Raw genomic sequence first — 6000 nt, 5'->3', positions numbered from 1 at the left:
ACTGTAGTTAGGCAGAGAAAAGATCTGAATCAAGATTTGACCCCAGCAGTACCAAAATTTTATTTCAATCACACATAATTCTGGGGGTTCTTTTCTGTGGTTCTGGGGGTGGAAGCCAGGGCCTGGCCCATGCTAGGCAAGCGCTCACCACTAAGCTCCAGTCCATCCCCTAGCTCCGAAGTTCTGACACATTATTTCAAAATACTGCCACATAGTCTTTAAGTCACACTCAAATGTGACAGAGCTGAGGGAAAGGACATCAAAACGATCCATCTGGGAAGGCAGTCCTCTATGAGTGCAGTTTCTAGAGGAGAAACATCAAGTGGGAGAGGCAAAGAGAAGATATCTGTCACCCAGCCAAACTGGCGCAGTCAATCCAGGCAATAAGTCAGCCTGCACCAGCAGAGCCTCATAAAAAAAGGTGAAAATAAAACACTGGACAAAATCAAAGCCCTTGGAGAAGCTGCGAAATAGTCCAGTGCATCATCAAACACTTTTGCTCTTTGGTTGACAAAATTATATAGATTCTTATTAAATCTTTCTAAAGGAATCTGGGCATGATGGCACACACCTGTAATCCCAGCACTCGGGAGGCTGAAGTAGGAGGATCTCCTTCGAGGCCAACCCTATACTACATAGTAAGCTCAAGGCCAGCCTGAAGTACACAGTTCCATGCTAATCAGGTATCAGAACCATTACGATCTTGCCTCTGTTTACCTTTGGAGAAAAGCAAATTGTCATTTCTCCCAACTCGGGGGCTGTGGAAAGCAGGGAGACTTCCTACACACCGCGTCCACACCCCTAACGTGCTGGGCAATTTCTACCCGTACTAACTCTTTAGGCATCCGGGGAATACTGACGGCCGGCGCCACACTCAGAGCCGCGCAGAGGATAAGCTGGCGAGAGGCAGGCCAAGCCCCAAAGCGGTTCCGAGGTGGAGAGAAACGGGCTGGAACTCGGAACAAAGGGGGCTGCATAACAATGCACTGCGGGAGGGGAGCGAGAGCGGGCAACCCGGGCTCCTCCGAAGGGCCTGGCGGGGGGACACTCCCAGCTGCCCGGGCTCGGAGAGGCTGGTCTCCAAAACAGCAGGTGAGGTTGGGGATATCGGTTAATGCCGGGGGCGGGGGGGACACACACACACAGAGATGGAGAGAGGAAGAGGGAAGGGGAGAGAAAAGGAAAGAGAGGAGAAAGACAGAGAGAAGAAGAGATGGGAGGGCAGGGAGAGAGGAAAAGGAGAGACAGAGACAGAGCGCTCCTGCAGCTCAGTAAGATTCCGGCAGCCCAGGCTCCGGGGAGAGAGAACAGCTGGGCCCCGAAATCCAAAGAAGCGGAGTTCATGGATGCGCCTCCGTGACTCCCGCTCCATCTTTACTCCCGAACCGGCGCCGGCGCCCCGGGCTAAGTCACCCCCACCACCACCCACCCACCCACACCCACACATACACACGGCCGACGTCGGTCCGCCCTGCACGGTTCCCCACGTTTCTCAGCACCCACCATGCGGCGGGGACAGCTCCGGGCTCGAGGCCCCTCCACCTGCAGGCCCGACTGGCCCTCTGCCCTCCCCACCGCCCCACCCCGGCCGTTTGTGCCTTCAAGGCACCGACGTCACTATCCTAAACTGCTGATTACAGTAGGCAGCTTTAGACAGAGACGTCTTAACGCGTTCTTTTAAACTTTTCACGCGCGCCAGCTCTGCTGTCCAAACAGGCCGCAAACTCCCGGGCTCGAGCACACTGCCTGCCTCAGCCTCCCCAGTAACGGGGACTCCCCAGTAAGGGGCGCGCGCCCCCATTCCCGCGCTTATTTCGTGTTTCTCCACCCGCTGCCCACGCTGGCCCCTGGCCAGCCCTAGTCCTGCGGCGGAGCCCGATCGCTGCAGTCACGGCCACTGCCACCCACACCGGGCGCTCCTGGGAGGAAACCCTTCCCCGCAGGGTTTCTGGGCCAGTGGGTACGAGTAGATTTTGAAGGAAACTGAACGGGCGCGCGTCGCCGCAGAACCTCAGAAAACCTGGGAACTAGCGAGGCAACACCGAGCTGGGCAGACGCCTGGAACCCCAGCTCTCAGGAGGCTGAGGCAGGAGAATCGCTGCGAATTAGAGGCCTTCCTAGACTGTGTAGTTCAAGGCCAGCCTGGACTACATAGCTAGACCCTGCCTCTCAGGCCGACGGGTGCAGAAAGCTGAAGCCCGCCTGACAGGAAGTGTTCGCGGTCCACACTGAACTCGTGTCGCGCGGGGGCCGGCCCGGACCGGGGACGCGACACACGATCCTCTCAGCTCACCAGCAGCAGTCCCGCGAGGCGCCGAGGGCTCTCGGAGGGCGAGTGCGCAGGCGCGGGGCGCGCGAAGGGGCGGGGCCTGCAGAGCCGGCCCCCAGGATCCCTGAGGGGCGGGGCCGTGTGGAGGACCCTATTGTTGACGTCACCGTGACGTTGCCGCTCACCGGCCGCGGCGGCGGCGGTGGCGGCGGCGGCGGCGAACCGGGGAGCGGGCCCGCGGTTCGCGCTAAGATGGCCGCTCCGGCTCGGGCCGGTGAGTGCGTGAGGGGTGCGCGCGGCCGCGGATCGCCCCGCGAGGCTCCCGGCGGAAGCGGACGTCCGACAGAGCCCCGGTCGGGAGGCACCTGGCGGCGCTTTCCCGCCGTGCGAGGCGTCGGGGGTCCTGAGGGAGGCTAGGGGGCTCCGGGGGGACGGGCGCGGGGCGCGAGGCGCGGGCGCCGCGAGTGGAGAGCCGGCGCCCTGGGGAGCTCTGCGACGCTCGGCTGCGGGCGCCAGGGATGCTGTGAGTGCCGGCACTTGTTGCGCGGAGCGGCATCCCGGGGCCGCGCGAGGCTCTGAGCCCGGCGCCCGAGCGCTCCCGCCGACCGCGCTGCCCGCACCTGCCGCCGCTTAGGGACCTCGCGGGGCCGACGCCCTCCCGCCCCGCGGCCCAGGGCTGACGCCGATCGCTTTCAGGGGCCGGGCAGCGCGGAGGGAAAACACCGCTCGGGCTTCGGGGGAAGCTGGAGCCCCACCGCTGCCTCATAGAAAGAAAGAACGTGAAATGTAGTCATTGTTTCGACGGCGACTTTGAGGCTTACTGGTGACCGGGTCATTTCTTGCAGTGTAAATATTGGAAGTAAAGCAGTTTCGTAATTTAGGGTTTTCACTTTTCCTACCACCCCATCCCCCTTGAAAGCTGTGGCAAGGAATGGGGCAGTGGAATTAGCATGGAAATACGACCTCCTTCGGGCCCTGCACTTGAATTCCTTATTTTCTGTGAAGGAGCTGCCTGTGTGGGCCCGCGATTCCGTCTCGAGATGTCTTAGGACCAATGTTCTGTGTAAACGAGGAAAAGAAGTCGATTGTTTGAGTTTGAGCAGGTTAGGACCCAATGGGTAGTTAAGCACATGTTTGCAGAATATTTCATAATCCCACTGAGATTTGAGATTCGATATTCGTCCTAAAAGATAAAATTGTGTATTCTTGGAGAGCTGATCTTTTTATCCTCAGTTTAGCATCTGAGGGAATTTAAAAGAGAAGTTAAACATTGTGATACATTTAGGTTTTCTTCCGCCCGCTTGGTTTTCTGTGGCTTTTTGTGACTGCGGTGGAGGTCAGATTTTTCGGTTTAGTATGTTATTGGAGGCCATCCAAGTTGAAACTGAGACATTCTGATATTGAACAGATACTTCGATGTGTTACAGTTTACAAGTTGAAATGTTTTGGCTATTTTAATTTAGCAGCAGTCTTGATTTTTTTTTTTCTGAAATCCTGTTTGCATTTTTTAGCTCAAAAATTTTAAGAGATAAGTGAATTGGCATTTAGCATCGTATGCGGTGATAGACTTTGGAATGTTTAAAATGGAAATTGTTGAATATTTGGGTTAAATACCCAAAATGTTATTTACACCCACCCTCCCCCCAAAAACCTTTTCCTCTATACACTTGAATCTACTTGGGCATTATAGCATTTTGGTCATACTTAATTTTCTGCTGATTGGGGTGTTGGAGGACAGGGTCTGACTGTATTTTGTATTTTGTGTGTCCCTAGCACCAGACTGCTTAACATGGTGGGGGCCGGGGTAACGTGAAAGCTTTGTTAAATTTGGTTTTTGAATGATAGACGTGAAAAGCACCATTTTGACTGCTCCATAGCAGAAAAAAAGGTGGTGCTTTGAAGTTTTCTCCCATTTCCTGCGGGGTTAGGCAGAACAAATGAGGGCGCCAGATTCTGACTTGGTTGTCCTTGAGGGAGAGTGGAGGCTGGGCATAGGCCAAGAGTCCGATCTAGGTGGGAAATAAACTGTGAGCCCAAATCATTCATTGATTCAGTGAGGGACGCTTTTGCCATTGCACCTAGCCTGAATGGTGACAAGTAACGAAAATATAAGGAGGGTCTGTAAATACTGGCTTTCTAACAAAAAGATTGTTGTAAAAAGTACAACTACATTCACAGCACTTTCAGACACCATAAAAACTGAAGAATTCACTTTCAATGGAGGTTTTTACTGTCATAGAAAAGAGCTGACTTTTTAGTCTAAGATTGTGCTTCTTTCTTTGGCCAAATCACAGATGTCTAAGTCGGTTTAAGCCCTAGCACCACTTTAAAAAGGGGGTGGGTATTGGAATGACTGAAGCATCCAGGCATTTTATGCACAAAGTACAGTATTTGAATTCAAATTAGAGCCATAATAGAATGTTAAGTATTTTTAAATGTTACCCTTGTTGCTACAGAGTCAGTTGCAGTGATGTATAAATACATGGGTGTAATACTGATCCCATTGCTCATGGCTTCCCCCCTCTTAGGGATGAGAGTGAGGAATTCCCATAACCTGGAGGCATAAATTGCTCTCCTGGAGCTTTATTTTAAAACATCTTCAACTAGATTCACCCCCTGCTTCTGGAGAGCCCTGTTAGAGACATAAGGAAGGTCCAGGGGAAAGAGGACCCTTTATTGTTTAATGAGTTTGAAGCCAGATCAGGGTAATTACACATTCTACATCTCTAAAGGAAGAAAGAATAACCAGGGCCTTTCCAGGGATAAAGGAAAGGAAATGCGTCGTGACTGACATGGAGAGGTGCCAAAGCACAAAATAGGCATAATAGCATACCTAAGAGGGAGCAGCGAGAATTTGAGGGCCCATTGTGTTCATTTTGGTCAGTAATTTGTTCTTCAAAAATATTGAACCCTTTTTTGTGTACCAAGCACTGCGCTTGACCCTTGGCATTTTACAATCATCTCTGAAGAGGACAGGGTACTATGGTGTGGTTCCATGAGGTAAAAAAGAAAAACAGCTACTTCTAGGGACTAGGTTAGGTTTACAGTAATTACTGCAAACTATGGATAAAGCTATTTTCATTCTTACCCAAATACACGTAATGATTATGGTTTGTATTCCTAAAGCCTATCCCCTGCCATTTCCTCCTATATTTTATTATGCAAAATAGCACATTTACCTACTTTTACTAGCCTTTAGAGGATGTTTGTTACTGTTAAACCTGTCTTGTTACAAAAGATACGTTTATCAAAATAAGATTCAATATATGTCTGCTTCAATAAACAGACAGTCCTTGCTTGTTAATAGTATGTGCATTACAATATTCTGAACAAAGAAATGGTCAAAGGAACCAACTTGATGACTTCGCTTCTATTTGCATAACTCTTACTTGCAGGATTGTAATGTATAATAGCATAAAACCATAGTACTGTACTGTACAGTGCACTCAGCAAAAATTACAGTACTGTATAAACAGTGTGTTCTGTACAAAAAGACATTGAGGCTCTAGCAAAAGGATGTACAGACCTGTGCAAAAAAAAAAAAAAAAAGATTGTAAGTCCTGGAGGTGGATCATAAGTCTGACCAGTTGTGAACAGGTATGTCATTAAATGAGGTGTATCTGTATTAGACATCGTATTATCAAAATAGTTCAATGAAAATGATTTCTTAACACATGCTGTCCAATAACTTTTTTTTTTTTTTTTTTTAGTACCGGAGATCGAATTCAGGT

General features: G+C 50.7%; 1 protein-coding gene across 1 annotated transcript in view; it reads left to right on the top strand.

The window, feature by feature from the left end:
* Positions 1–2466: 2466 nt before the first annotated feature.
* LOC101704656 (ubiquitin carboxyl-terminal hydrolase 44) overlaps positions 2467–6000 on the top strand; it is a 28862-nt gene continuing 25328 nt past the window's right edge. Inside the window, exon 1 of the mRNA XM_087192615.1 lies at positions 2467–2543. The gene's annotated coding sequence lies outside the window, so the exon portion shown is untranslated. The remainder of the gene's footprint in view (positions 2544–6000) is intronic.

Source organism: Heterocephalus glaber, unplaced genomic scaffold, assembly GCF_053883595.1.
Source record: "Heterocephalus glaber isolate CG9 unplaced genomic scaffold, H.glaber_assembly_v1.0 deba00001572, whole genome shotgun sequence".
NCBI classification, from domain to species: Eukaryota; Metazoa; Chordata; class Mammalia; order Rodentia; family Bathyergidae; genus Heterocephalus; species Heterocephalus glaber.
Note: the sequence above shows the minus strand (reverse complement) of the source record. Positions and strands in the feature narration are given on the sequence as shown.